General features: G+C 40.4%; 1 pseudogene; it reads right to left on the reverse strand.

Annotated features, from left to right (window-relative positions):
* The window catches only part of LOC147235576 (uncharacterized), a 47,030-nt pseudogene that overhangs the window by 25,884 nt on the left and 9,682 nt on the right, over positions 1–11,464 (reverse strand).

Consider the following 11,464-nt stretch of genomic DNA (forward strand, 5'->3'; position numbering starts at 1 on the left):
TCTATCTCTCTCTCCTGGACCCCCTGATGAAACTTCGCCTTGGAAGTTTACTCCTGAAGGGAGAGACAGATTGCCACGGAAACCAGTTCAACTTTAAAGACTCTCAGATGGGCATCAAATCTGTCCAAATGTTCTGTACATTGACGACACTCACCAGATTTATCATGGATTCTTCATTAAAAATGTTCCAGGCCTGTTTACTTGAATAATCAACCAGCTAAGTGTATCTAAAGCAACAACATGGTCTACTTTGGAAAATTGTTGTCGCTGTTTGAGTGACTGTCTCAAATGTTTATTTTTCATCAAAGTTAGGACGATTAGAACGCCTTTTCTCTCCACCCTTCATCCGCATTTGAATTGGTAATACTGCTTCTTTGTTTACTCTGCGCAATTTACTAATGAAAAATATGTGCAGAAGTTATTGATTCATGACCGTAATTGTTTAATTATTAATCAGTTTAGTCTTATATTAGCATTTTAAATGTAGCGGCGGCTTGAGAAAATGGAGACGCAGGTTCAAGTTTGTGTTTTTCTTTATGTGCCATGGGAGATCAAAGTAGGGCTTGGTGAGCTCATTCCAAAACTAGACCCACATTCTTAGGCTGCTCTTGCCGGCATTTAAAGCTTCAGCTGAAAAAAAGAATTGTTATTCGACAAGTGTAGGTACATTTTAATCCACATGAATGTGTTACAAACATCAATAAGCAATTTAACACAGCATTTCAAACTGGATACAGTTAAGATCTGTATTTCACCCATGCATTGTTACTCAAAATAAAAATGATAATTTTATATGATTATCATTATGTATGTGTTTTGAACGCTCTCTTTGAGCCGCCACCTTACCATGGTGGAGGGGTTTGCACATCCCAGTGATCCTGGGAGCTATGTTGTTGGGGGCTTTGTGCCCATAGAAGCGTCACCCAAGGCAAACAGAACCCAGGTGAGGGACCAGATGAAGCGCAGCTCAGAAGACCACCCATGAAGAATACAAACTGGATCCAACGTGTCTTGGATCCAGTTTTCCCTTGGCCAGACATGGATCACCTGGAGACTGGGGTTCGGGGCTCAATGGCAAGCACCTGGTGGCCAGGCCTTCCCCCATGGGGCTCGGCCGGGCATGCCTGAAGGATTGACATGGGTCCCTCATCTCCTGGGCTCACCGCCAACAGGAAGGGCCAGAGGGGTCAGGTGCAGTGCGAGCTGAATGGTTGTCAGAGCCGGGGGGGGGCAGGTTGACTGTTGGTGACTGTTGACCGTTGAATGGTGGACCACCTCTGTGTCCTTGGCAGAGTACTCAAGGGGACATGGGAGTTTGCTCAATCAGTCTACATGTGTGTTGTGGATCTGGATAAGGTATTTGACTGTGTCCCATGGGCAATCCTGATGGGGGTGATCCCAGAGTTTGGGTTACTGTACCCCGTTATATGGACTTATCAGTTCCTGTATGATCGGTGTTGGAGCTTGGTCCACATTGCCGGTTGTAAGTCTGACCCATTTCTTGTGAGAGTTGGACGCCACCAGAGCCGCCCTTTGCCACCGATTCTGTTCATAACTTTTATGGAGAGAATTTCAAGGCACAGGCAGGGCGTTGAAGGGATCAGATTTGGTGGCCACAGAATTGAGTTGCTGCTTTTTGAAGGTGAAATGGTTTTGGTGGCTTCATCAGGTCACAATCCACCTTCTGAGAATAGGGTTAGAATCTAACCCTATTCTCTGTTACCACAGAGAATCAACCTTCTTCATCTAACGATTAGATGAAGAAGGTTGATTCTCTGTGGCAACCCCTGAGGGGAAAAGCCGAAAAAGAAAAGAAGAAGAAGAAGAATGTAACATGTGCAAAAGAATGTAAACTGCAAGGTCATTAGGAAGATTGTCCCCCAAATAATTATTTAATCTCTAAATTCTGAGAGACTCTTTAATGATTTAATATACATTTATCAATGATTTTTTGGGGGTGAATTCATGTTTATTATCAGTTAAAATAGTCAGTTAGCAAGGGTTGTTAGAGACTGATCTTTGACACCGGTGTCTGTCGACATTGATGTTACTGTTCAAGAATTCTAATACATGAATACCTATTTGCTAAAATTAAAAAACATATAGCTATGTAAGGTTTAATTCTATGCATTTGGTTTGTGTCTAGTAATGATAATGTTTCAAATTTCTAGGATACCAATCACATTGGATTGGAGACAGCCTTAACAGAGCCAAAGAGTTCAAAAAGTCAACAAAAATTAAGGGGGTTAAGTGGAACCTGATGTGGAAGTATACAGTTCTTTATCAGGAAAATTAATCCCAATATTAATCAGGTCGGGATAATACCTTGTCTGTCACTTGTTAATAAAACAAACTTTAAGCATGAATGACTGTGCTTGATTATAAAATCCCCCGTGAACTCAAGTCTTGATAATTTCACACGTAATTTGTTTTTTTCTTGATGTGCGTGCATGACACCAGGGTTTTATAAAGTTTGAACCCGTGGGCTACAGTCGCTTCCTGATATTTTTAATTTATTTTTTCATTTATTTAGGGGTAAAAGTGATGAGATAAAGGAACAATGCAAAAGGCAGTAGTATCAAACTGGGAGAAATAGACTGAGGATCCAGTGACACTTATAGTGAGCAAGGTCATTGTGCAATGGTGGATGTTACAGTGGAGGATTACTGGGGGTTTAAATCTATACCACAATGCCATTTTAACCATCAGCTGTAATATTACTGTGAATTCAAATATATTGCAGCATGTGATATATTGCTTTCTTTCGCGGAATCTTTTTTTTTTAATCTGCAATGAGAAGACAGTCATTCAGTCATCTTTTGTCTGTATTGTTTATCCTGCTCACAGAGTCACAGCGGGTTGGAGCAGATCCCAGTTGAGGTTGGGTTAGAGGTGGAGTATATCCTTGACCCATGATCTGTCAATCACATTCAGAGACAACAAAACATTCACTCAAGAGTCTTTTACTTACATATTGGCTCTTTTTGGACTTTGGAAAGTAGAACATTCAAACTCCAAAGAGAAAGGATGTGGTCACAATCAAACCATGTACCTTATTGTTGTGGGGGCAGCATGCTGATGACAGCATGGCCATCAAACCATGTAATCTGATTTTAAAAATGCTCATTTGTTGCAATATTAATCAAAATATCAAAGACACTATCTCACAGTCTGAAACAATGACAGATGACTGCCTCATATTGCCACTGTCTCATGTGGAATGTTATGTAATGCTAAAATTATGTTCTTCATTGGGAGCATGTGCAACATCAGGTGAAAAACAAGTTGCATCAAACGCAACACATATCGAACATGCTCAGATGCAAACATAACATCATGTGTGCAACACATAATTTTAAGTGGGCATATGGGTAGTGTAAGAAATAACACATACAATATCATATGGAATACATGTAATATACTATGTAACACAAGTGATGCCAAGTGGCACAAACAAGGAATATCAGTTGTAGCACATATAACATCTAGTGGAATAGATATGTAATACCAGATTTAACATATTTAATGTAAAGTGGAAGACACTGTTATGTTATCTGGAACACATGTAATGCTAAGTTAAACACACATCATATCAGGTATAAGACATAAAATGTCAAGTGGAAAACACATGTAATATAAAGTTGACAGCACATAGTGCTGGGCACAACAACATCTTGTTCTACTGGTGGTCTACAGACCACCAGTAGAAGGACACACAACAGACCACACACAAACAATCTCGGCTGGTGAATGTGAAAAGTCAAGTGGATCAGAGATTTAACTTAAGTGATATCACATCCTCTCATAACAACTGTAACATATATATATGTATATATTTGAGTCATAAGGAGACACAGCTTCGACTCCCAGCCACCAATACCTTCGTTCTGATCTGCGATTGGGCAGCAACAGCTGCAGACAGGACTCATATGTTCTGTAGAGACCGACCACCATTGTAAAAAGACAGAAACCTGGCATCGAATCCAGCATGTGAACAAAGCACATCCAGTGCTTTTAACTATCAACTTGATCCAGAATGTATTTCCATGTGACCTGAACGTAACAATGGCCTAATTTTTTTTCTCAGGGATGAAAAGCAGAGACGTTACAATGACGACATTGGAATGTACTGCGTGTTCCTTGTTCTCTCTGTGAGGGGAAAAGGTCAGCGGGACAAGAAGGTTCAGAGTTATTGCCCTGAGATTAATGATCCTGCTTCCGGATCAAATTTGCTCATGTAATAACTGATGTTGCTCCAAATCAACAGGCCGAGGTATTGGATACCCACCAAAATAAAGCTCCAAAAATATAATTAAAATGATTACTAACTTTTGACCACATAAGTCATCTAAAAAGTTCTTATGATGTTTTTTTTTTTTCTATATGTTTGTTGGCTCTTTTTAAAGTTCTTGTTTTTACTATCTTACCTTTCGTACATCATTCATACAATTTAACTCTTTGGAGTGAATATATTTCCATTTTTGTAAAATGGAAGTCCTTACCATTATCTCCCTCTTTAATGATTTCCAGTCTGTCTGAAATAATGAAATGTTGATTCCTACCTCCACTATCTTTCCGCTCTGGATTTCTATATCTTTTCCAAATATACTTTTTGAGTTTCGTCACCGTAATTATTATGTCTGGAGTTTTATATGACTTTATACATCTAATCAGGAATTATTTTGTCCTTGACTCAACCTTCACTTTTTGACTTCACTACTTGTTTTTCACTTTCACTTGATAAAAGCCACCTGTTTCTTTATTAAATTATAATAACTATCTTATGACACATATTATCATTTTACGTCTTCTTCTTTTGGCTTTTCCCTTTAGGGATCGCCACAGCAAATCAACTTTCTCCATCTAACCCTATTCCCCGTATCCTCCTCTCTCACACCAACTACCTTCATATCCTCTCTCACTACGTCCATAAATATTCTCTTTGGTCTTCCTCGAGACCTCTTGCCTGGCAGCTCTAATTCATGACCAAACCATCTCAGCCTGGCCTCGCTGACCTTCTCTCCAAAACATCTAACATGTGCTGTTCCTCTGATAGACTCATTCCTGATCCTATCCATCCTGGTCACTCCCAAAGAGAACCTCAACATCTTCATCTCTGCTACCTCTAGTTCTGCCTCCTGTCTTTTGGTCATTGTAACAGTTTCTAGGCCACACAGCATCGCTGGTCTCACCACTGTCTTGTAAACCTTTCCTTTTATTCTGGCCGATAGTCTTTTATCACATAGTACCCCTGACACTTTTCTCCACCCATTCCAACCTGCTTGGACCCGTCTCTTCACCTCTTTTCCACACTCTCCGTTGCTCTTGACTGTTGACCCCAAGTACCTGAAATCCTCCAGCTTTTTGATCTCTACTCCCTGTAGCCTCACCGTTCCATCCGAGTTCTTCTCATTCACACACATATATTCTGTCTTGCTGCGACTAACTTTCATTCCCCTCCTTTCCAGAGCATACCTCCACCTCTCTAGATTTTCCTCTACCTGCTTTCTGCTCTCACTACAGATCACAATGTCATCCGCAAGCATCATGGTCCATGGGGATTCCTGTCTAACCTCATCTGTCAGCCTGTCCATCACCATTGCGAATAAGAGGGGGCTCAGAGCTGATCCCTGATGGAGTCCCACCTCCACCTTGAACTTCTCTGTTACCCCTACAGCACACCGTACCAATGTCTCACAGCTAGCATACATGTCCTGCACCAGTTTAACATACTTCTCTGCCATTCCAGACTTCCTCATACAATACTAGAGCTCCTCTCTTGGCACCCTGTCATATGTTTTTTCTAGGTCTACAAAAACACAATGCTCCCTCTGGCCTTCTCTGTACTTCTCTATTAGCATTCTCAACGCATATACTGCATCTGTAGTACTCTTTCTAGGCATGAAGCCATACTGCTGTTCACAAATGCTGACTTCTGCTCTCAGTCTACTTTCCACTACTCTTTCCCATAACCTCATTGTATGGCTCATCGACTTTATCCCCCTATAGTTGCTGCAATTCTGCACATCCCCTTTATTCTTAAAAATAGGCACCATCACACTTTGCCTCCATTCTTCAGGTATCTTCTCACTCTCTCAGATCCTGTTGAATAATTTAGTTAGAAAATCTGCCACTGCCTCTCTTAGACACTTCCACACCTCCACAGGTATATCATCAGGACCAACTGCTTTTCCACTCTTCACCCTCTTCAATGCCTTCCTCACTTCACTTTGACTAATCTCTGCTACTTTGTGGTCTACAATAGTCACCTCCTCTACCCTTGCCTCTCTTTCATTTTCCACATTCATCAGCTCTTCAAAGTACTCTTTCTATCTTCCCATCACTCTTCTAGTATCTGTCAGTACATTTCCCTCTCTGTCCCTAATCACCCGGACCTGTTGTACATCCTTTCCATCTTTATCTCTCTGTTTCGCCAACCTGTACAGATCATTCTCACCCTCCTTACTATCCAACCGAGCATGCAAGTCATCGTACGCCCTTTGTTTTGCCTTTGCTACCCCTATCTTTACCTTTCGCCGTATTTCCCTGAACTCCTGTCTGTTCTCTTCAGTCCTCTCAGTATCCCACTTCTTCTTTGCTAACCGCTTTCTCTGTATATACTCCTGCACTTCCTCATCCCACCACCAAGTCTCCTTCTCTACTTTCCTTCCTGATGACACACCAAGTACTCTTCTACCTATCTACCTGATAACAGTAGCTGTAGTTGTCCAATCATCTGGAAGCTCACCCTGACCACCCAGACCCTTTCCATGCAACACTCCTCCCTTTTCAGCTTCCACCACTTTGTCCTGCGCTCTGCCTTTGTCCTCTTGATCTTCCTTGTCGCCAGAGTCATCCTACAAACCACCATCCTATGCTGTCTAGCTACATTCTCACCTACAACTACTTTGTAGTCACTGATCTCTTTCAGGTTACCTCGTCTATACAAGATGTAGTCTACCTTTGTGCTCCTACCTCCGCTCTTATAAGTTACCCTATGTTCCTGTTTTTTTCTGGAAGAAGGTGTTCACTACAGCCATTTCCATCCTTTTTGCAAAATCTACCACCATCTGTCCCTCTGCATTCTTATCCTGTATACCAAATCTACCCATCACTTCTTCATCCCCTCTATTGCCTTCACCAACATGTCCATTGAAGTCTGCAACAATTACCGCTCTCTCATTTCTGGGAATATTCTGGATCACTTCAACTAATTCATTCCAGAACTTCTCCTTCTCTTTAAATTCACATCCCACCTGTGGGGCATACAACCATTTCCTTCAGGATGTATAAAGTTGTTGTTATTCTCTTATTATTATAGCCACTAACAACATTGAGCATCACACCTTCAATTTCCAGTTTCAGACTCACAAGTATATCTGACATTCTTTTCACCTCTAGGACGTTCCTAAAAAAACTACTCCTTCAAGATAACTCCTACTCCATTTCTCTTCTTGTCAGTACCATAATAGTACAACTTAAAGCCTGCTCCTAAGCTTCTAGCCTTACTACCTTTAAACCTGGTCTCCTGGACACACAGTATATCCACCTTCCTTCTCTGCATCATGTTGACCAGCTCTCTACCTTTTCCTGTCATAGTCCCGATATTCAAAGTCCCTACTCTAATCCCAGGCTCTTTCCTTTCCTCCTCTGTCTTAGCTTCCGAGCACACACTCCTCCTCTTCTTCTTGTTCTTGTTCTTCGACCCACAGTAGCCCAATTTCCATTAGTACCCTGTAGGTCATCAGTACCGATAGTGGTCGTTGTTAACCAGGGCCACGACTGATCCGGTACAATATGGTTATGGTTGACTCGCATGTTTGGTTTTGGCAAAAGTTTTACGCCGGATGCCCTTCCTGACGCAACCCTCTGCACTTTTCCAGGCTTGGGACCGGCACAGGGAGACACTGCTCCGTGCCCCCCCAAGGGAGGCTTGGGGGGACACGGGCCAGTGCCGCCCTGAGGCTGCATTTATCATCCTTCGTATTACTTAATTTTTTTTCTACTTAGCTATCATTTTATGTCACTTCAAACTTTTTATTTATATTCCATTGCTAAACTTATGGAAATTATGTTTAGTTTTAATGACCAGAGCAGCTCCTTTCATTTATAGCTTTAATTTTTTACATTTTTCAATATTCTATTTCTTTGCTCAAGTTGTATTCATGTTCATGGATCTGTCTTTTGGTATTTAATAATTTCCATACCTACCTTTAAGTGTTCCACCTCTTATGACTTGTTTTACTCATTTTGGTGATTAGCTTTATGATTTCGCTTTAAATTCAATTATAACACAGCACTACTCAAAGTTTCACTCATTCCAGTCGCTCTTTTTGTATTTTATTAGTTTAACTGTTTAAAATGTAATATTCATTGTCATTTTATACACTTCACTGACTTCCATGCTATTTTCCATATTTTACTTTTATTTTTTGTAATTCTTAATCTCCTTTCAACTCATTTTTTCCCTTTTATTTCCCATTAGAATTCTTCCACCTCCAACATCCACCTTTATGCTTTACATTTTATTATCTTTTTTCATTGTGTTTGTTTTTATTTCATGTTCAGTCTTTAAGTTGCTCTGACATCCCTCTCCTTATTTTGGATTTAGATTTTTTACAATTAATTTATTCTACTTTCTCAGTCTAATAGCCAAGCCTGATGATGGAGACACAACCTGCTCTCCATCACATCCTATTGTTTAACTATGAAAAAGAGGGAGGGGTTGTTTGCGTTGTTTTGTGTGTGTATCACACACTTTTTGTATCACCACACTCACGGAAGAAAAGCTGCTTTTAGCAGATTTTCCTGTGTGTGTGTGTGTGTGTGTGTTTTTGTCACGTACCCGTCGCTCTAATTCCGACATTTTAATTCTAAATTGCGAGTTTGAGCGTCCCCTGCTTGCCTGCCAGGCCGGATATCATCCTGCCACCAAAGTCGCCAGCCTTTGGAATTGACAACGGTGGATTTAAATGTGAACGTGGGGTCCCATCTGAGGCTGGCCCAGGTGGGGGGAGCAGGTGTCTTTATTCTGTGACCAATCCAGTGATTAATGCATCAATTAAAGTTCCAGGTAGTGGAGGAAGCAGCTGCACCCACACCTTTCCTGCACAGGGCTGAGAGCACCGTCAAACACTCTACGCTCACCATGATTGCTGAGCGCGAACACAGCAGTTACTCAAATCATGACTGGATGGGAATTTCTATAGATAATAGGTATTTCAAGGCTTCCGGTGAAACTCACTTACAGCGCAGAGTTTACTATTGCATGAAATAACAGGGACTTATTGCTCATGATGTAAAGATTATCATACCCAGGTTTGTTATAGCAGTATTACAGTATTAGCAGTATATTAGCAGTATTACGGCTGTGTATTACACAGCCGATACCTCAAATTGTAGCTAGTTAGATTTGATGTGTGAGTCTCCGGCAGAAGCTCCATATCACCAATTTCAGTCGATCCTTCTCAGACACATTTTTGATCTTAAAGATAGATATATCAATTTGTGATTGCTTTTTCTTTTCAGTTTCTTTGTTCATGAAAGCAAAGTATTGTGTTTTGTTTGTTTATCTCAATCGCGACCTTCTTACTGTAGCCGTGCCATCTTTAATCTACTGAAAAATATTATTGCTAAATTCATATGGCACACTGTTTAATTGTATTTGGGCTTTCAGATTTGTACCTTGCAATGATATATGTAACCAGTTGCTTTTCATAAATCAGGACTTTTAAAAGCAGTTGAACAATAGAATAAGCACGCACTTACATGCACAGGACTGGACAAGTATACATTACCCTGCTGTGTGTTAAGGTGTTGATACAACTTTTAGTAACTTATAAGCTAACATCCTCTTTATTCTGCTGCAGATTTTCAGTTAGACAATCAGCAAACAAAAATGGGGACAAAAGTCGCGTCAATTCTCACATCTCGATATATTTGATCATGTATGCTGGATCAAATTTGTAAAGATGATGCCAGAGGTTTCAACGCAAACACCACATACACTCACTCACACACATACACACACACACACACACACACACACACACACACACACACACTGTCCAAAGTCATTTGTCTCATTCTGAGGTCACTAAATGAACTGCTGACTGTTGTCTTTTTGGTGTCAGGACCACTTTTTATAAACTAGTTTATCTGTGAGTCCTAGACTGTACAGTTTCTTTAAGTTAAACAAACCATATGTCACTTCACTTCAATTATATTTCTATTTAAATCATAACAAAAGAGTGTTTTATGTCTCCTTTTTTGTCCTTCAGCGGTTTAATTTCACAGGGGGCGTAGCTTAGAATTCTGCAGGGGGCGTTCACCATTGTTTATTATGAATATTAACGGTATTAATATATCAGCCATTTCCATGGAATTGTTGGCGCCACTGTCATTATTTGTAATTAACACTCACTTTCTCTCTCACTCTCTCTCTCTTCTCATGACCAACCAGTCAAGGCTGAAGGCTTGGATCTGTAAAAGTCTGATTTTCCTCACCAAGGGCTTGTTCATGAGTAAATGTTGGATTTCTGTCATTTTAGCGAGTGTGCTCCAGAACCTCCATGGAAAGGGTCACTAGACAACCGAGTTGTGATTGGGCACCATAGAAATAAAATCTGACTTGGCTTATGACTGACACCAGTAAACTCTGCTGTAACTCCTTTGAGTTAGCTGCTTTTTTAATGCTTTTTTTGACATGACTTAACAAGCTTTCTTAACATATTAATCGAGAACATATCATATCGATTGAAAATTGGCAAGAGAGAACTGAATGAAACCTTTGTGAGGAAGGGGTAAACGCGCAAAAAGGAACCACTGGCCACTGTGATCAAACTAGAGACCCTCTTGCTCAAACTGCGGCACTATTTAAATCATTTTCAAATATAATATTTCCATTTCCTGAAGTAAACAAAAAAGGCTTCCCCCTTTTTTAAAAGTAATCTTCACTGACGAACGTGAGTGATCTCTGGGTTTGACAGAGTACACGCCGATGCGATATGAGCAGCAGTGTGTCACAGCTAAATTTACTCTGTATTGAATATTCGGCATGAATATGCAGACACACTTTAATTCTAAAGGATTATCTAGGACTGTATTTGGTAGGCGACTTAATGACCTAGTTAGAGAACGGGTTGAGCTAAGAGCATTAAAACACACATTAGCAAGACAAGATTTATTAGGCAGTTTCTCATTTATCTCACGGTTCCTTTCATTGTGGTAAAGTTTATGTTGAAGTGTTTCTATCAGTGCATCTTTCTATTTAGGCTTATTTTTTTAACCTTCTTTGAACTTCCCATTCCAATCTGAATGGCTGTAACCAGTACCTCATCATCAAAGGAGGGGCTTTAAGAGAGCCAGATGAAGTCCCAATGTCGTCCTGTCTCCCTTTCTAAACACATACACACAAAAAGACAAACAGACACCAATATGAACAGTCTGGTACCTTACAGCACGT

This window comes from Fistularia commersonii, chromosome 3 (genome assembly GCF_037954325.1).
Source record: "Fistularia commersonii isolate RoL2024-O1a breed Wild chromosome 3, RoL_Fcom_v1.0, whole genome shotgun sequence".
Taxonomy (NCBI): Eukaryota; Metazoa; Chordata; class Actinopteri; order Syngnathiformes; family Fistulariidae; genus Fistularia; species Fistularia commersonii.